At 39.9% G+C, this 21,681-nt stretch overlaps 1 protein-coding gene across 1 annotated transcript in view; it reads right to left on the reverse strand.

Annotated features, from left to right (window-relative positions):
- Window positions 1-21,101, reverse strand: part of LOC116429464 (cuticle protein 7) — a 37,894-nt gene extending 16,793 nt beyond the window's left edge. The window contains exon 1 of the mRNA XM_031982449.2: window positions 21,084-21,101. The gene's annotated coding sequence lies outside the window, so the exon portion shown is untranslated. The remainder of the gene's footprint in view (window positions 1-21,083) is intronic.
- Window positions 21,102-21,681: the final 580 nt, after the last annotated feature.

Genomic DNA, 21,681 nt, shown 5'->3' on the forward strand with positions numbered 1-21,681 from the left:
TTTAAGGGAAGTTTATCTATATAGGGGGATTCAAGTGGAGAGTTGTTGCGAGATCTTGAGATGTATTCCATAATTTCAATTTAAGATGTTTTAATTTAAGTACAGTTTACTTGTGCGAAAAGAATGCATAATATTCTAGTACAGTATCATAACTCACAGAATATTGGAACATACGAATAATATGAATACAATTAAAAATGAGTATAACTTAGCAAAGCTGAACCTAAAATCTCGAAGGGTATTTCTGTCTGAAGCAGTTCGACAGCAGAAGTTGTTCTCACTTATTTAGGTTCAAAAGTGTAAAACATACAAGAAACGATATTCAATGTTTTATTTTAACTTTCAAAAATTTCATTTTGCAAAATACCCTTTAATACCTTTCTTGAATCGCGCTGTACAATTGTACACGATATATCCGAGTGAAATTGGCAGCAGCTTTATTTCGTCTTCGCAAATGGGAACACTTTTATCCCAACGATATCGTTCGCGATACAATTAATTATTCATTAAGGCTGCCCCTGCAGTAAAATTAAACGGAAACGGGCAAGGCGCAGACCCTTGAAGGAAAGGTAACATCGAAAATCGTTCTCGTCGCTGAAATACTCTTGATTCTTATTCATATTTTATATTTGGATTAACGTTGCCGACCACTTCAACCGCTACACAATGTTGATTGAAGAATCTTCGATGCTAACATATTTTATCAGATGATCGAAATATTTCGGTGTAATAAATTGCGTGATGCATCGACTACAGCGGACGTAGATAAATTGAACAGCGAAAGAATACACGCAAATGAATTATTCTTTCACGAGATCCATTCATTAACTAAGTAATCCGAGACGATTCTGTCGCAACGCGACATTTAATTTTATGAGGCGCATTCGATGCGATTCATCAACAATACATTTCACTGATTTTCCAACTCAGATGACAAACTAAAAGAAATTCCATAGCTTCAAATATTATTGTACATAATTATCGTGACGTGAACAAACAAGTTTATAGTTTTACAAATAAAATGCTGTTGAAGATACTGCACAGTATCTTACACTGTTTCACAGAAATACTCATGAAGTTCTTAACTCATTCGTCACGTTGATATTTCGAGAAATGGAATAAAAGTATCGCGTTAAATTTGATCGATGTGAGTTTGTCATATTGCTCCACTTTCATTGTATATACATATAAGGGAATAGAGTAAATATATTTTTTCGTCTGAGCGCGAACACGACCAAATTTCAACAGTAACTAGAAAACAAGAGTTCGAAATTGGAGGTTTCCTCTCTGACCCGTGCATTCCGGGTATAAAAGGCTCTTGAATGGAAGTAAAAATGAGTGGAACCAGACGAGTCGCAGTGCTTGCGTCACACGATACTGGCTAGGTCGCGATAAATAACGCACTCGCGTTTCGCCGCGTCAAAACACCGTCAATAGGTATAGATTTTAATGTTAGGCTGTTCGTCAGCACAGGACAGCTCGTTCGTTTCTGCGAGCTGATCCCTGAACGCGACACCGGCCCAGCAATATCGCGGAATATCCGAACAACCGGGTAGCTAACTGTTACGCTAGAAAGGCACTCGATTTATTCGAGCTTTTAGAGGTGGACATTGAACGCGGTTCGACGACTAGGGAATTTAACGAAGCACTCAAGACGGGAATTAATTCGATGTGGATGAGACTGTAAAGTGGACTTCGTTAATTAATGTAACTGAAACCACCGGTATCGTCCTGCCAGGAAGCCCTGCGTCGGCAGTGGAAGCCTACTTGTAATTTTAGAATATCGGGGTTGCGTTGAAGTCAAGCTTGGAAAAGATTATCTTGCAAGTTTTATCTGTTCTCGAAAACGTCAGTTTCAGTTGGAAAATAACAAAGCTTTTATGTTACAGTTCAGTTTGGGAAAGGTTATGCTGTCAGTTTCATTTATCCTCGAAAATGTCCGCTTAATTTGGGAAGTAACGAAGCTATTGTGTTACAGTTAAGTTTATACACGTGTCCTATAAAGTTTTATCTTTCTTCGGAAACTCAATTTAATATTACTTTGGGAAGTAATGAAATTCTGACCAACATATCACAAAATACATTCCCTCCTTATTTAGCTTGAAACAAGTTTATAGCAATATTTTGTATATAGCACAGAAAAATGTTCGCAGTTAAGAAAGAATGTGGAAAACATTTTCAGAACGTCGTCCGTCGGGTATGTGCTCCTTTGGGAAAGAAATTGAGATTTACTGCAACAAAGGATGTCAACTAAAGCAAAGGGAGGTATGCGCGTTCCCACAAAGGCAACAATTATGATTAAAAATCTTGCGAACCGGTATGAAATATAAAAGGAAGCAGAAAATTGTTTCGAACAGTTGTAGCCCGAATTCCAGGAAACTTTTCATTCGTCGGTTGAATGGAGCCGTTCCGGCAGTCTGTTTTATAAACAGCCGCGGTGTAAAGCGGAAAGTTCGCGGTCGCAATTTCATAGTAAAACCCATGGTTATCACATTGTCACTGTTTGGCTCGTAACGCATCGCGTGATATATAATGTAAGTTTGATCGAAAAAGTTCCCAGCGGTTTTTTATGAGACACGAGACTCCCGGCGGGACACGCGCAAAGAAGAAGGAAACGGTTGTGTACCGCAATACAGTGATTCGCTATGGAATCTCGCAAGATTGATCGCTACAAACGTTAATTAATGTATCCACGTAAAACCTTAAAAGTCTCGCGTTGCGTTTCGTCGTCATAAACCGAGCCACGCATCGTTAAATGAAACGAAATGGCTTTAGAAGTCGCGTATAGCCTACAATAGCCGCGAAAGGCCCACTTGCGTGTAAAGCTTGCGCTAAAGAACAGAAGCAAAAGATCAATTTATTCGTAAATAAAGCTCGAACGAACTTGAAAAGAAAACGATAACACGGATATTGTTAACATTCCGACAAAAGTAGAGCAGAAAACGAGAAATTAACCTGCTACTGGAACTCAAAAAACCGTGGAAGAGAAGCCAATTTAAATCTAAGTAGAGGTTGAATGAAACTGTAGAAGGAAAAAGCTAATTGACTTGGAACCCCGACATCCCAGCCACATTTACAAAGCCGCAAAAACGATGCACCGTTACCGTTACTCGCGAAATCTTCTTTCAAGCGAGTGATCGCCGACGGTTTACAGAGGACAGACAACGAGCAAGGATAAAAGGTGTCCGATCTAGGCAACGGGGTTCGAACAAACGCTCATTCCGAGGCTAGCTGATAACGAAGCACAATCGCGGCAAGTCTTCCGAAGTTGAAAGAACTTTCCTCCGTCGGTGTCGAATTAACCCCGCGAGAACGGGCGGAGTTTTATCAGTGGGGCGAAGTTATTTCCCCGGGTCTGCCGTGTCTGTAATAGCTTCATCATCTCCGGGGTAATTGCATTGCGACGATGTATAATTAGAGGATATTCCGTGTTCGGGACATGTCCTGCATGCCGCCCATTCCAGAATCGTTGCACGCTCGTACACCGCACCACCCCCTCGCCGTAAACTCTGATTAATTATATAACGCAACGTTATTACCGACAATAACGTCCGAGCTAGATAAGACGGACGAGTTTATCAAAACCACGTGGACTCGCCCGTTAGTGTATCGCGTCGCGATCCAGCTCGTTCGCGAGGATGTTATTTGTCTCATTAAGACGTCCGACAACCTTAGCCACGCGATTGTCCTCCACGATTGTCTCCGGTGACGCGAAAATGTCGGCGCTTTTGTTGGTTATCGTCTCGCTGAAGTATTTGCTGCGGAGGACGCGGATCTGCCGGTGGTGAGAGGATTTGCGGATAAATTCTGGCTCCTCGACGTCAGTTTGTCAGATTTCATTTCGGTTTCTTGCAAATCGACGTACTGGGATTCAGCGAGAAGAACGTAGTTACCTCTTTTATCTATGTTTTTATATGAGTCGGAAAATGGAATTCTTCTACTTCTTAGAAGTGAATGGAATTTAAGAAAATAATATGCAGGATTGTAGTATTTGTACTTTCTTTACCAGTATGTCTAATTTAATTCGATCTAAAATCACCGAAGAATTTCGATAAAAGTCTTCATTAAAAAATCATTTAAGAAATCAAATCAAACCAATCTCAAGAGATATCAATTTTCAATATATATATAAACACATAATTTAACTAGTTATCCAATTAATATCTCCTCGACGGCTTCCTCCCCCAATTAGCAAAACACAAAGTCTAGTCAACCTTTCAGTCATCGCAGTCCAATTTTTGGACAAACGCGAACGAATCCGTTAATTACGCGAACCGTCGCTACAAAGACGAGTCCAGTGGTCGAAAGTACAGAGGAAGATTAATTTTATAATTAGCCCGACGTCGGTCTGTTCCCGAGACCCTTATCCGGCATCCCAACTTTCTGGGAACTCTATTTTAAGCGGCAGTGGTCGATACTTCATGCTCGAAACTCTGCCACTTTCGACTCGCCGGCATGAAAGTCTGCTAAAACACGGATGAAGCCGCGGAGTTCGCGGGTTATACCTGTCCCCCGAAATAAGTAGTATTATTTACCTAATTCGATGATCCCTGCGGACGCGGCGGAATATCGAAAGTTTGCCCGCACGGCACCGCTGGGGACCGTCGAACGGATCGGATCACTCGATTTCCGGCGTGCGCACACACAAAGTTCCACTCGAGTTCAAAGTGACTGGAAACTTATGACAAATCTCCATTGCCGCGAGTGTCCCCAGAGGCTGACGTAAAAAACTGAGGTCCGATTGTTGAATCCCCTTTGGACTCCTCGCGCATGATTCTCCGAGACTCTCGATTTCGAATATATACGGTGTTCAGCTCGATGCGATCGACACAAATTGTAGCACATTTCTCAACATACAAAAGAAAATGATTAAATAATTCACGTTTGCTGCTATTCCGCTGCTTTTGCATTACAATGTTACCTCTTTTCTTAGTCGACATGAATATGCAAGGTGCCCTCATCAATATTGCAGCCCGACGCATTTGCACAGTTTTCAAAGTATAAAAGATTATCTGTTCAAAAGGATTGAAGACAGCTTGTAGGTTAATTAAGTTCCACGTTCTTTGAAGAATAGAAATTTACGTGAATAAATATACATAGAATATTTTGAACGTATTTAGCGACTTGCGATGATACGAAAGGGTGGCTCGAACCTTTCAATCGTCAAGCCGGTGACACTCAGACATGTGAATATCTAGATAGTTATTAATTGGACCGTTTATTTTGAAAGTGGTGTAAGTCCATTTTTGAAAAAAATGAGATATCACGTAATTCGTGCTTAATTTAATGTAAATTTTTTATGTATAACTAGTTCATGTTTAATTTCTTAAAAAATTCCCATGTTTTGTACAATTTAAAATTGGTCGGTAAATGAAATTGCATAATAATCGATTATGAAAGTGGTGTAAGTCCAATTGACAGAGGTAGGTGGCTCAGCAGATTATTATAATTATTATGATGTAATAACACAATGTAGAAAACATAATAAATTCATTTTACAGGAAATGAAACGAGAGAATTTCGTTTCAATAAAAAATCTTCAAAATGCGATTGAAAAGCAATTGTTCTTTAAGAATATAATCTCTGGAGGAACCTCCAGGTACCATTTTTTAGATATTATTGCATAACGTAGTCATTTAACAATTTAACACACTTTGATTATGAATAGTATATTTTAAGTGATATTTGATTTTTCAAAATTGAAATTAAACGATTGTTACAATTGTCTAATTTTGGAAGTGATGTAAGTCCATTCGCAGCCCGTAAGTATACATCAGTTTAGTAAAATACGCCTAAAACAAATTTATATAAACAAATGACATATTGATAAAACAGTAAAAACATTGCCAGACTTCATATAATTTGCCTAAATTTTTTAATTAACAGATACGTTAACCTTTAATTTTCTCGAAACAAGAGAAAATGGACTTACACCACTTTCAAAATAAACGGTCCAATTATAAGCGTTTAATAGTAACACAATAAACAGCAAAAACAATGTTATGCAGTGAAAAAATGAAGTACCGTAGGGACGATTGACTTAATATGATTCGACAGTTATGGGATTAAGCTACAACTGTCACAACAAAATAATCCTTCCTTCTATAAGCGACTGAAAAATGTCCTCAATGTACTTTAACAGGCGATCAGCGCACACAAGTTCGGCAATGAGACGATTTCCATACTCGATAAAATTAAAAAATCCAAGGCTGTCGTTACAAGGCCTTCGGGACCGACCCCGAGGCTCCACGAAACTGTTAAAAGCCTTTGCCCTAGTCGGGAAACGTCGTTATGTGATCGCGCTTTTAATTTCTGCTCTCCGTGCAGGTACACGCCGAGTGAAAATTTTCAGATCCATTTCCTGGCTATAATTCACCTGTCAAACGGGAGCTAAAGATTTCTTACGTGCACGTATACGTGTTCCGGGGCCGATCGTTTCCTGCGGAACTTTTCCTACGGGCTTACCGGGAAGCGAACCCGCAACGGTGTATAATATGATTCTCGAAGGGGATTCGATCGATTACCGGCGAGAGTAACGATACGTTTGTCCGAAGGGCTAAGGTAGAGGACCGTGAGAGAAAGGGAGAGAGGGAAAGCTTCGGGGAAAACCGCACGGCGACAGCCGGACTTGAAATCTATCTTTGCCCTTATAAAGTTCCGGGAGAAGTCTCGTAATTTCATTCCCTATGGCCAGCGGATAAATCGAGGAAAAGCCAGGGCCGCCCTGCCTCTTATTCTCTCGCCGCCACTTCTTAACTGGACCCGAGGTCTCATTCGACCGGCCGCGAAGAAAATAGTTACCCGCCTTTTCTTCTTCCCCGTGTCCCCTTTTCGACGAGTCCGGCCGAGGAAAAGCAAGAAGTTCTTGGATACGTTACCGCGCGGAATAATTAGACACTCTTTTTCCTACCCCATCGCGATATTTTACTGTGCCAACAAGATATAAAAGGTAGCTCTGAGAAATTCTTCTGATAAACCGTCCTCTGTTTTCTAATTTTGTCTTCAGCGGACATTAGTTGGAAAGCTTATTCTTTACTTAGCGAATTGCAGTTTTTCTTTATATTCGCGTGAAGCATAGAGTATTTTACGGAACAACTATGACAACATTTTTAAGCAGATTGTACATTAACGCTAGAGTTATCGAGTAGCTTGACTGTTTAGAATTTCTTTGTGGAGGCTATAAGCCTGCGTTTACTAAGATTTCAATTGTTTCGTATTTCAATGTTGGTATTACTGAATCAGCATTTTCAATTGTGTTTCAAAGAAGTATCTGCGCCGTTCCTAAATTTTTTAATTTTAATAATTCAATTAACTACTCTTCGGCCTATTAATATGCGATTATAAAGTTATTGGACCCCGCGGATTTGGTAGAACAGATTTTTTAACGGGTGTGATCGATTACCAAGAAGTGAATGAATATGATTTATATGACAGCTCAGCTGACTTTTATAAATCATACTTGCGTTCATTAAAAGTTTAGGAGCGAGTCGGTGTTATTTGTATAACAGCACAATTTACTTATATAAATGATACTGATTTATTCCTTGGTAATTGATCACATTCGTTAAAAAATCTGTTCCATGAAATTCTTCATGCAATCTTTTGATAATATCCAAGCACACGGGCTCCGACAGCTTCATACTCGGATATTAAGACGCCGAAGAGTGAAACCAGAACGGAAATAGGACGCGATCAACATATCGCGGACAGTCTCGAAGTTCGCATAAAGCACGGTCAGCTGTCTGCTCGGAGGACGGAGTCGGCCGGAGTTCCCCGGAATGTAAATATACGGAAGTTGTTATATTCCGGTCGCAATCTCGCGATGCCATTCGTCGGGGTGAAGGTATTGTAGCGTAGATAAGACCCGTCGCCGTTCCTTAAGGGTGTGTTTATAGCGGAGTGGCCGATAAAAACGAACAAAACGTCGATTCCCAACGTTCGTGTCGCTGATCAATTAACCCTCTGTCAAACGCATTCATTTTCGAAATTCATAGTTTTCCTTAAATTCACATATTCTCGACATTTCTTTTGGTTATGTCCCGGATAATATAATTCAGAAAGCTAGTAGCTTAATAAGAAATAAAACACTCTTTTAGAGTACTACAAGCATTTAAAACTATGTCATACTGTTGAAAAAGAAGGTCAACGTTACCTTGATATCTCATGTCATTAAATAAATTATTATATCATTAAAACGGGGTTTATTGAAAAGATCACTATCTCGAATCTTTTTTAGCGCAAGTTCTAATGATACTGCAGCCTTTGAAAACATTTTTTTCCGCAATAATCAGAGAAATCATTGAAACCAATAAATCGCGCAGCCTGTATTTCTTCTCTTTTAATTGAACATTTATCGAGTATCGTAGTTCCGCTGCAAACGTACCCTAACGGTGGCTCAACCACTTGTCTTCATTCGTTCGCCGCGGCGACCGCGAACCATCGGACACGCGTGCATGCGTGCTTCGACGTCGACCAGGATTTCCTCGTGAAAAGTGGTCGGAGTCGAAAGCAACGGCGTTTTGCAGGGGGCTCGGAGAGGGATACAGGCGCGCATTTGCATAAGGCGAGCTTGAAACGACGGCATAAGGACGGAGGAAGGAAGGAAATGCCGATCGATCTCTCGCAGCGACGTTATTTTCGCGGCCAGCCCCTGAATATTCATAAAACAATGATTTGTGGTTTATTGCCGGTCCGCTGCTCGCGTTCTCCTCCGTCCGATTCATTTTCTCTCTGCCGTTTCTCTTCTGTTCGCATCGGTGGTTTTTATGTACGCATTATTCGTTTTGGGATCGATCGATATCGCCTTTACAACGTCGTTGGTTGTTTGGACCATAATTATCATCTTCTACATTAATTTTGTATTGTCTTAGATGAAGAAAATTCAATTATTTTCACATACGTTTTCATTTAAAGGCGTAACTCATATATAATGTATAGGAAGTGGACGACAGTTTTCCTTAAATTTTATTTGCATTCTACGAAGATGATAAGTTGCATTTAATAAAATATTGTAATTATACAGATTGCTATTGCAATATACGTTGATATCACAAGGGGTTCCTCTTCAGAAATATCTGCAGAATCCAATGGTGCACAGCAAATTCGTGCTAGCCAACCCACTTTTCGTAGAAATGGAACAGAAGTGCATACAAAGTACGCGCATCTACCTTTTTTTAAACTTTGATCACCGTTTACAAACATTTAATGATAAGCAAAATTCAAAATTTGTATAGCTACGTGTTCCAGCAAGTGTCCTCTATTTTCTACGACAAATTTTAACTGCTTATCGTTTTTAGTTTTCACGTAACGCTTGGTTCTCTGACAAATTCGACCGTTTTTACAAAAGCCTCGTTTTTTCGAAAACTGGACGTGACCCAGCAATTTGGTATTCGGGTTCGTATTTAGGGTAAGGAACTCTATAAGAATTACATAGTGGCTATTGCAAAAATTAACATAGGTCAAAATTTGTTCCACAGTGTTATTAGCAATGGTTGCTTCTTGCTTCAACTGACAATGTCTCATTCTCTCGCGACGGCACATGGTAAAGCTCTTTGGTCAGGATCGAATGTAGCCGAATGACTGTCGATGATTTCAAGGGCGGGAACGTTTTGTTACTGCCGCTTGAGAACGTTTCATTACAGGACTTCTGTGGAGATTTCAGGAGACAAAAAGCAACGGAAACCTTAGAGGTGGAGTGACTGGAGAGTGAGGTGTTGTTAGTGGTTTATGAATTGTATAGGTTGCTTAAAATTTTGTGTACAGATTTCGAATGTGTTATACGAAGGACATACTTGGAAAAAGATGACGAAGAACTTGTAAATTTTGCAATTATTGTGGTACTACTTTTTTATTAGAAATAAATCTGAATAGAGGTTGTTTTAAAAAGTATTAACAATTTATCTGAAGGAATTTTATCTAGATAAGCTAAAAATTTAACAGCGTTTTCATGCTATTTTTATCCGATCGATACACTCGAACATAAATGTGTCGATTTGTGTAAAAATCTACAGTCCAATCATCGTATTAGAAGAATAGAATACAGACATGTGTATTTCGCAGTACAAAAACTCGTGAATTTCACTTATCTTTCGCAGCTGCAATATTCAACTTGTAATTCTCACTGCGCCAGAGCCTATCGCATCTTTTGATCGTTGAGCAAGCTGTATACGTCTAGCTTCCGATTTTAAGCACTTTCCTGATATTAATACCGGAGCACCACTATTATGTTCCAACCCGCTACGCTCGTATAAATATTAATCTTTCAAAACTGGAGCGGAATCAATAGTGCATGCGCACTGCACCTCCCTGTACGCCCTATAGATTCAGATGAATACTCTCTGAGGGTAAATGCAATGGCGTTAAACGCGTAGATTGTACCGAGATAATCGCTTCACGTAGAACAAGGAAAATCTGAAATCCCTTTGAAAATAGTAAACTTTCTCTATTATCGAGAAGATCGATATTGAACAACGAAAAAAGAATCAGGATTCGAAAAGTCAGATCGGATGTCTATTGACTAAAAACAAATAAGCCCTTTGCTTTCTATTACAATTGCACAAAAACATATTGTAAAAACAAACAATATTTTCAGCGCTAATTGAATTGCCCCGTCAGCTCTCTATGAAATATCATTTAACGTCAAGTGATCGAAAAATAATTGGACAATCCAGTCACGTGTATCGCCCAGGGTAAAGCGTTTTTGCATTTTCATGAAATTCCGTCCGCCGTTTAGCAACGTTCACGAAAAAACCTGTGTTCCAGGAAATTTCGTTTCTCTTTGCGGATGATGTCTCAGCGCGCTGCGCGAATTTCCTCGAATATTAGTCAGATCTCGGTGAAATTTCGTATCATTCTGTCCCGCAACCTTTGAAGCCTTGGTTGGCGCGACTCAGTCTTATTCTCTGCGCTGAAATAGACGGAAGTACGTCGAGCGGCGGAACAAGGAGCTCGCGCCTGTCTTATTCCTGGCTCGTCTCAGTTTGTTTAAATATAGAGAGAACAAAGGGCCGCGGTGAATGGAAATTGAAATATTCATAAGAGTTGTCGCATCCGAGTCCGACCCGTTGATATATACTAGGTGGCCAGCACTATTCCGGATCGGACGCTGAAAGTGTAAATAGAACGCCGCGGTAACAGAGGGCGATTGATGGCAGATTAAAAATTCTTCTGGCGAATCGCAACGTGTTGCGCGACCGTATTTTATGTTCCTTTGATGCGCCGCGACGAGAAATTTGGAAAATATATATTATTAAAACCGCGAATAAATGACATATTATATTTTCATAGGTCACACAGGTGTATTCTTTTTCAGCTATATTCGGTTTTAATTTAATTTTCATTTACACGACGCATTACGTTTTCACTGCAATTTCATTTGTACTCATTACGATTGCAACCGGTCGCAAACGACGTTTGAACGGGATCGTTGGCGGGCATTAAAAATTGCGATACCGTTGACCGTGGTAGCGAAAGTTTCGTGCCTCGGGATGATTTTTGAACAACTTCGGAAACAGCCAGGTATTCTGGGGTCTCGATCGTCGAGGCTCCTTTCGTTTTATTCTCGAGAGGTCTTATCTACGGCCGAGCCGTTTACGAATTCAAGAGCCAAGACGGTGCTCCGGTTCGATGTATTCTAGCTGCATTTAAATCTCATCCTCGAGGCTTCTCATCCCAGCTCGCCCGCTTAATATTGCACAATCCTCCAGACGAATATCGATAATACAGATTACCACGGAATCCCCGCAACCCGTCCGAGCTGTTTCGATCCGTATTACGCGGATTGAAAACCATTAAAAGATCAAAGACTTCCGATTCAGGGCGTTATTGCTCATTGCCCTGTTTCAGCTCCTTATTGTACGGGGTGAATTGCTAACGATTGTTACAGACGGTGTCTTTGAAACGTTGATAGAGGTGCTAAAAGTATTTTCGTATTCTACATCGTTTAATTTCTATAATTATTATATTAACTTTAATTTGGAATTAATGTAAGTATAACTGTTTGCACTCGAGATAAGAGTTTCAGTCGTCGTTTGGTTCAATGCAGAAAATATATCAAATTTTCTTAACACGTGAAACATTGAAATAAAGTAATTCTGTTCTTTAAATTATATATGATTATTTTTGCTATTTGTTGAAAAACACGGCACCGATGTTATTATTAAAGAGTGGTGAATTTTTGTACGTTGTTTTTCAAATGCCAGCCTTTTCACAGGGGATGAGAAACGATTTTTCTTTCGCACTACAAACATGTAACGACGCGGTAACTTTTATGAGACTTCGAAAGCCGTAACTGTATTTAACGTAATTTTTCTTTGCCGCGCTCTTCGCTTCTTCCTTCTTTTCCACATTGACATTATTCTATCAGGATATTACTCTTTCAAAAAAGCATCGAAGGGATCGACTACACTGTGGAACAAATTTTTACTTATGTTGCTTTTTGCAATAATCACTAGGTGATTCTTATAGAGTTCCTTACCCTAAATACGAATCCGAAAACCAAATTGCTGGGTAACGTCCAGTTTTCGAAAAAATTGGGCTTTTGTAAAAACGGTCGAATTTGTGAGAGAACCAAGCGTTACGTGAAAACTAAAAACGATAAGCAGTTAAAATTTGTCGTAAAAAATAGAGGACACTTGCTCGAACACGTAGCTATAAAAATTTTGAATTTTGCATATCATTAAATGTTTGTAAACGATGATCAAAGTTTAAAAAAGGATAGATGCGCGTACTTTATATGCACTTCTGTTACATTTCTACGAAAAGTAGGTTGGCTAGCACGAATTTGCTGTGCACCGTTGGATTTTGCAGACATTTCTGAAGAGGAACCCCCCGCGAGAAGTGTGAGAGCGGTTTTTCTTTTGGACAGGTTAAGAAAATGTCCGTGAAGAGCGCGAGCACGGAACTTTGGCGTCACACAGCCATCGCTCGCCGGCCACAGGTATGCAGGGCCGTGACTACATGCTATATAGACCTGGACCCCGGTCAGATTCTTATATGTATATATAATGTTTAATTGTTTTAGAAATTTTCATAATAGTTATGAGAAAGCTTTTCACGATCGTTCCGTTTTAAATAACTCGCTGTTTAATATGTGAATACACATATACGAGTAATATTATTACGATGATTAACACTAAAACTATCGAATCAGTCAAGATTGCCGGTATAAATTATATTATCTTAATGATATGCAAAATTCAAAATTTGTATAGCTACGTGTTCGAGCAAGTGTCCTCTATTTTCTACGACAAATTTTAACTGCTTATCGTTTTTAGTTTTCACGTAACGCTTGGTTCTCTGACAAATTCGACTGTTTTTACAAAAGCCCCGTTTTTTCGAAAACTGGACGTGACCCAGCAATTTGGTATTCGGGTTCGTATTTAGGGTAAGGAACTCTATAAGAATCACCTAGTGGTTATTGCAAAAAGCAACATAAGTTAAAATTTGTTCCACAGTGCTATTTCAGTCCCAAACAATTCATCGCTGCAAAATTCTCGATTACTCTCCCTTTATCACGTATCATTACCTCTAATCGAGTCGAAGATAAAATACATTATATCATTATCATTCCACAAATTACAATCCAATGTTCCTTTCCAGCTAACTGTCAAATAAACACTAATGAAAACTTCCACGCGGTCGAAACAATTTCCTTAATGAAGCAGAAACTAAAAAGTCAACGTTCTTCATAATGATTGCTTTAATGTCATTAAATCTCGTACATCTCAAGAAGTTTGTTAATTTATATAAAAATGGGCGACATCCGAATTCAAGTGACAATCAGAGTGTTATAAAACATCTGTTTCCTACATTTACTCCCTTTAAATACATTCAAATTCCCTGATAAAAACGATTGAAACGGAATTCGAGAATTTTATGCATGTACAGCGTGAACTTAACGGCCCCGCTGGAAAATGAAATGTATCTTTCGCGGTGTTCTCAACCGGTGAGGAGCCTTTACAGAAAAATCGATGTCGATTTCACACTTGACTTTGTATCTCGCCGCGGTAAAAGTCTGATTTCCATAAAGATCGCCGGCAACCGGCTCGATACGATCTCGCAGTGAAATCTTGCCGCGCACGGACGAACCGTGTCATTAAAATAATGATTCCGTGGCCACCGCGCAGCACTACGCCGCGAGGAAATTTTATGGCAGCCGATACGGCGGCGGTGGAGCAGCGTTCAACGAGCATCGTTTCGTACCCGCACGCGGCAGCGAGAGTTAGCAGTTACGGTGCAAGCCTCGTCAGTGGGTCCCGCTAATTTATACGCAACGACAGGCGCAAACTTACCGCGAGATATCCGCAAGCGGTCGGTAATGATCGGCCGTAATAGGTGAATTTGCGACACGGCCTTATCTCCCGATACGCTGCTTATAGGCGTTACCCTGACGCACGTGCAATTCATACGGCATTCCCCAAGATCCCTCATTATATCTTCAACCGGCTTCCGTTGCCAACAATGTGACAATAATTGTAATTTACGCCACGGCAACGTGGACGCGTTGCACACCCAGCCAAACACGAAGTTAAACCCGTTAACGCGATCATGTTCGACTCGCGGAACAGTGATCTGCTTGCATAAACGCTTAACGCTGGAACCACCGAGCAATCAGGGTGACTTTCAGGGATTTTTCTGTAGAAACTGAGAGAGCATCTACTGAGTTTGAATGACTTGCGATTCACTTTGCGTATTACCAAATTAATTTAGTAGTTTCGTAAAGTATTGTAAAGACAGATATTATCTTTTTCATCATTGCAGTCCCAATGTTAAATTCTATGGGAATCTTAGAATCAAATTATTCTATAAATATTAAGTATATATTGATTTAATGTATATTTGGTTCTTGGTAGGATTATGACTTTCTGGAGCTTCCAGTTCAATATAATAAATGCACTACCAAGTAGACCGGAAGTCGCAACTCGATCAGCCATTGTTGCACCTAAGACCACGCTGTTACGGCATGTCTCTCGTGTAAATTCCCTTCCATTCGAGGGAAACAATCACGAAAGAAGGAAGAAACAGTCCGGATACGCAGATCCAGCCCTGATCTTCTATTCCCAATCGAACCGATGTCTCGAAGACGATACGGCTAAGCCCCCGACGAGCAGATCGAGCGCAGCCAGAGATTCAGCCTGATCCGCTCGTAGCCGAGACGCCGGGCGTCGCGACGTTTTCCTTTAGATAGCATCTCGACGATGCTCGTGAACGTACGTAAAGGTGAAAGTGGATGGAGATAGGGCTGAAAGGGCGGAGGGCCTGCGGGAGGGCCACTCGAAATTGAGTTTCCGGTGCCGTCACTGGCAAACACCGAGGTCAAGATACCTACTTGTCGGGGATTGAAGCGTACGCTGGTGAAATGCAAGTCTTGCCTCGCATCGTTGCCCGAATTTGCGTCCGCCTTATGGAATCGCTGCTCCGGGCTTTATTCCTTCGAGAAAACCCGCCATCCTTCGGTATTCGTTACAACCTTCGACCGGATATGCGTCATGGAATATTAGGTTTCGCGGAGAAATCGTCTACATTGATTTCTTCCTCATTTTTATCGAAAGAATTTAATATTTCATTGAGACTAGATTTACGGACATTTATTCTACACTTTATTCCATTGTTCCTAGGAATCTACATGTTCGTTCATATTGATCGCGGAAATTAGAGCTGCAAGAAAAAGGAATTACAATGTGTATTCGCATAATTGAATCGAGATCGACTTAAACTGTTGCCCAGTAATGTTTAAAAAATTTAACATCCGACGAATCGACGGTTTCCGTAAATCTAATGTTACCACTGCACGTACCGTGACCGAACAAATGGCCGGTTTTAAAATTTCATTTAAAATTCCGCGTTTTCTGTCGTTCATTCGACTTCATGTCAATTGTTATATTTCCTAATTAAAAGATAATCCATCCAAAAACAATTCGATAACAGGTCCGAATCACAAAGGTATTATGGAAAAGTTACAAAACCGTTCCATGGTGCTGATTGCGGGCCATATATTCATTAAAACACACTTCATTAGTAAAATATTCGATATTCTCTTTAACAGAATTCCTGACTCGCGGGACACTAATTACATCGCGTTTCGTATTTTACTTTGTACCCGCGGTTCATTACAACTGAATAATTTCCCATATTTTCCACCGCATAAAGATCCATTATAGGCATGAGATGGAAATTCGGACTATTCGCTATCGAGATGAGTTCTTCAAATTCCCATATTTTCCCAGCACAGGAAGAGAAAGAGAAAGAGGGCACGAGGGTACGTGTATCAAGAGGCGCGTTAATGCATTTGTCTCGGATATCAATCGCGAGGAGCTGAGTACACGGTCTCTCCTAGAAGAGCGTGGCGCGGGATCCGTTAGAAAAATAACGGAAACCGAGTGGCGGATGGAAATATGTTTAAAAGGATTTCGAATTTGTTCGACGTACGGGACGGGCTTACGCGTTTAATCTCGTTTAAAGAATAAATAACAAAACGAGAACGGCGTCGTGCATAGCTTCGCACGGCGTACATCGAAAGCATTTTAAATTCACCGGCGAACGGAGGATGGACAGGGCGCGGGGTTAATCTCATTGCAGTTCAATGTTAAATGAAATCACACGCCCCGCGCGGCCCTCTCCCAGCAACGGCGAGCACGATCCGTTTTACATGAGACGTGAAATGTGTGCTCGACTGATTTTCATTTGCGTCACATTGTATTTACAGAATTCGATCGGGGAATTGCGCCCCGCCCCGTATCAAACGGCGAATTATGAGATCGACGAGCGAGAAATATTCGCGGCAGCGGCGCGAGCGAGCCGCTTTGTTAATACTGTAATGCGGATGTAATGAATGGCTTTCGAACACGTTTCCACGCGGCCACTTTCGACGAACACTTTATATTTCGCCGGCTGGGAGCTAACAAAATCCGGGCTGCGGTAAATCGCGCGCCCCTGACATCGCAGCGGCACAGTAATGAGCAGACACGCGCGTTTGTTTCGTACGTTTGCTGCCCGCTGTTCGTGGATTTCGAGAAAAAATTGGGGCAACGCGTGTAAACACGATCCTGAGTGGCATAACGTTGCGAGAGTTAATAACGGGACCGTTGATCGGAGGATTAATGCGATCGCTTTTCTGATACGGTGAATTCGTTACGATTCCGGTTGTTGTTCGTTGTCGAATTCACATTTGTTTTCAAATAGATGAAGGATTATTATTGTTATCTTCTCTTTCATTGAACGTTGAATTGATAACTCTTTTTTTGTGGATACACCAGTTGACACTGATGATGTTAACGTAACCTCCTTCGCCTTTCCTAATCCTTAATGGCTGTAACAATACCGTCTGTTTACTTTTTCAAAATTTTAATCTTGCTCCAGGGATTCTATAAGACTCGATTTGCATAATTAATTTTCCTCAACTTCTTGAACACCTCTCAGGAAATAATCTGTTTTACACTGTACTGTGCCATCAGCTTCTTATGAATATTCTATCGTTACAGGCAGTGTTCAAAATAGCTTGATCAAAATTCTCTTATAACATTAGTCCAATTTTCAGAAAATATTGATTTTGTAAAAGAATCTCGAGATTAGAATTTGTATCAGAGTTCATCGTCTTTTTTCACTATGTTGTATTCATCCACGCCTATTGAATTTAGCAGTTTGAAACACCAGTAAGAACAAGAACGTTTCTGCGATAAATTTTCCAAATACCGAGGCACCGTCCAGAAGCGTAGCCGGTTAACGGCGCGCCGAATGTCCAATCTGTTTTTTAATCAAAGCGAATTTTCCTTGGCCGCGCGATCCCGTCCAGATCCTTCGGTTGATCCAGCGGAACGACCACATCAAAACATCGTATCGGTTTATGTGGTTATAGATTGGTTTCTATTTTCAATAGCAGATAGCCCAATGCTCGCGGCCCGCGCACACGTTGACTATTCTGTTTTGCATAAGGCGAAAAAGAAACAAGGGGTTAAGGCTTGATTCACACCAGGGGCCAATGCTACAGTCAAATCAGAACCGGTCACAGTCAACGCTTTCGCTGAAGCATTCACGTTCAACGGTCGAAAACATTCAAATTCTGTCATTATCAAATCAAAATCTCTGTTACGCCGACATATGGACCGTTTATTTTGAAAGTGGTGTAAGTCCATTTTTGAAAAAAGTGAGATATCACGTAATTCATGCTTAATTTAATGTAAATTTCGTAAACAAAATTGGATTAATATGAAGTATATTTTAAGTTACATTTGATTTTTCGTATATTTCGCACATCGAATTAACGTGTGTTTTACTTTATGCATAATATTGTTTAGATAATTCTATGTTGCTTGTAGTGTGAACTTTATTCTTTAACAATATAACCTCTGGAGGAACCTCTAGGTACTATTTTTTAGATATTATTGTATAACGTAGTCATTTAACAATTTAACACATGTTCGAAAAATGGCACTCTAGTATTAGGTACCATTTTTTAGATATTATTGTATAACGTAAGTCATTTAACAATTTGACACATTTTTATTATAAATATATTTTCGAAAAATGGTACTTTTAGTATTAGGTACCATTTTTTAGATATTGTTTTATGCAGTCATTTAACAATTTAACACACTTTGATTGTGAATAGTATATTTTAAGTTATATTTGATTTTTCAAAATTGAAATTAAACGATTTTTACAATTGTCTAATTTTGAAAGCGGTGTAAGTCCATTTGCAGCCCGTAAGTATACATCAGTTTAGTAAAATACGCCTAAAACAAATTTATATAAACAAATTACGTATTGATAAAACAGTAGAAACATTGCCAGGCTTCATATAATTTGCCTAAATTTTTAAATTAACAGATACGTTAACCTTTAATTTTCTCGAAACAAGAGAAAATGGACTTACACCACTTTCAAAATAAACGGTCCATATTGTTCTGTGCTTATGTAAACAAGCAATTTTTTCACTGTTTTTTATGTTTCATTCCCGTTCATTAGCTTGAGATAGGGATAACGTTATCTAAATATAATTTAATAAAAGAAACGTGTAGGTTCTCAATGTACAGAGTATTACGATAAACAATACGACGGTATCAAAGAAATCGCATATTATATAATAGTTATAAATGTTAAATTCATGGGAAATCTGGGAATACAAAATTACTCAAGATGCACGGGATGCAAGAGAAACATCTAAAGTATCCAAAGGGGAGTGCTTTTCCTGAGCATTTTCGTAAAGATTTGTTTGATCTACCAGTACCATGCTTTTGTGGATCAAGTTTGAAGGGAAGCAATGGTGTGCGGGTCGACCATATTTCGGCACGATCGGCCCCGCATGATCGCTCGACAAGCAGGCAAGAGGCCGCCGATATCGGTCGTTCTATCTCGAATTATTACGCGACGCGAGTTTATTTTCCGCCGGGCTGTAACTGTAAATAAATTCCCTTTATTTTGGTTGCAAACTCGCCCCGACGGAATTCGCGTGGAAACGCGATACGCGGACGCGCACGCCGATGTGCGCCCGTTCCGGGAAACTTGTCACGCGCTGTTTCCGCGGTATACAATTTTTTCCCTCCCGCTCCCCTCCCTCCGGATAAACATTACGACAGCACGAAAAACGGGTCTACCAATTTTTCGCTAATAAATACAACACACGAAAGATTTTACGGGACACGCGGCGCGGGGCTGCACGATCGATTACCGTCACGCGGCGTGGCTTTGTCTCGTATCGACAAAAAATTCCGCGAGAAATCATCGCGTTCGTGTTTTTGCCCTGTAGCCAGCGAGACGCGAAGCCCGTGCGAGGCGGCTCCATGAAACGGGCACAGCGGACCCAGCGATGCTCTCGGTTCGCCTGGAATTCCTTCCGTTGACGCCCGCTGCTTTTTTTCTCTTTTAGAACCGTGCGCAAGGCGTGCTGAAAAATTCACGGGGAATGGAAACCGGTCCCGACCCCTGCGAAAAACACTTCGCCGTCGATTCGCTCGATTACCATGAATTCTGCATCCCTCCTCGATTCGTCGCGATCGATTATTTAAACGGCGGATTTCGCTGATTAAGCTGGCGACAGCCGTTTTACGAGCATTCTTAGAGGAAAGTGTTTTCGAGAGTTGTATATTTTTGGGGGATATTGTGGGCTCTATTCATGTATATATTTAAGAAGATGTTGATTGATTTGAACATGTTCGTTTTGAAACAGAAGTAGTTTCTTGTTCGGAGAATAGAATATTTTTCAACAGGCGAATGTTATTTCCAATTTGATTTGTGTTTTGTATTTGAAAAATTGAATGCTTTTTAACAAACGGTTGTTACTTTGATTTTGATTTGTGTTTTACATTTGAAATATTGCATGTTTTTTAGCACATGGTTGTTGTTTTTATATTGATGTTTGTTTTATGTAGAAAATATTAGAAATCAGAGTAATGGTTTGGTGTGTTTGCTTGTGTTATTGATATGGTATGTGATATCAGAATATAGAACTCGGTTTTAAGGATAATGTAGTAAAAGGGGAAAGGTTTACCTCCAGCGTAGGAATATTTGCTTAAGAGTGAATTGGATGATTGGACGTTATCGTAGATGATACCACGCTCGATTTAGGAAAGGAAAAATACGTGGATAGCGAAAAGTTGTTATTAAATTGCGGACTCAACCGATAGTTTCAACTTTATCCATGTCCGTTTGGAACGTTAGCTGCTATCCGAATTGTTGGATCCTGTTCGAATCCGGTGATCCCTGCCCGACAATCAACGAAACCAGATACTTGGATAAAGGAAGAAGCTGAGTTGCGGTGCAACGGATCAAATAGAGATTTTCGTGAAGTTGGTAATTTAATTTAAAGAATATGCTCCTTAAACGGTAGGAATACGATATTTCGTTGTGTATTTCTATTGAAGAAAGCAGCGTCATATAATATCGATGGTCAACTATCAAATAAGAATTTTCAAATTTTCAATTATCTAAACTCATATTTTCAATTATTTAAATTCTCATGTTTTCCAATTTTCAATTTTCAAATTTCAAATTTCGCCTTTCAAAAATTGGATCTTCAAATAACCGTTACTCTACATGTGTGTATAATTATGTTAGTTTTACTATAAGACACTGGAAGTCTTTCATACCTCTGAGAGCGGTTGTACTCTAAATGCAGTTTCGCCGAGGGAGAAATTCTTCGGCAAACTGTCCTCCTTGAATTTCCGGTGGAATGCGTGACGCTTCCGAAGTATGTCACAATAATTCTTTATTAAACAGGGAACACAGAGACCTAGTGGTTGGCAGATATTACTAAATTGGCCTCCGCTGACATACTGAAAGTTAACTTACGCTGAATGTATGTTTGACTTCTGTGTTTGTCTTCATTTGAACGGCCGTAGCGCACCGTTTACATTCACCCGCTTACTATTAGTTGTCAAAACACGAACGTGTAAATCGTTGCTAATCATTGCTTGCGTTAATTACTCACCGTCCCTTAATACATCACCATTTCCTTCTTCTTTCTGCAACCAGAATATACACACGTTGTACTTGGTGTTCCAAAACTGCAAGAGAAAATAAATATAATATAGAAAATAAATATAATTCGCAACAACGAAATATAACATATTGATAACAACTATCAAAATTAAAATTATTCGTCGCCTTGTCAAACATCAAATCGTCTGTTTGCTTCAGCAATTATCAATGCAATCAACAATCAATAATTTCTATATCTTATAAATA

Source organism: Nomia melanderi, chromosome 3, assembly GCF_051020985.1.
Source record: "Nomia melanderi isolate GNS246 chromosome 3, iyNomMela1, whole genome shotgun sequence".
Classification (NCBI taxonomy): Eukaryota; Metazoa; Arthropoda; class Insecta; order Hymenoptera; family Halictidae; genus Nomia; species Nomia melanderi.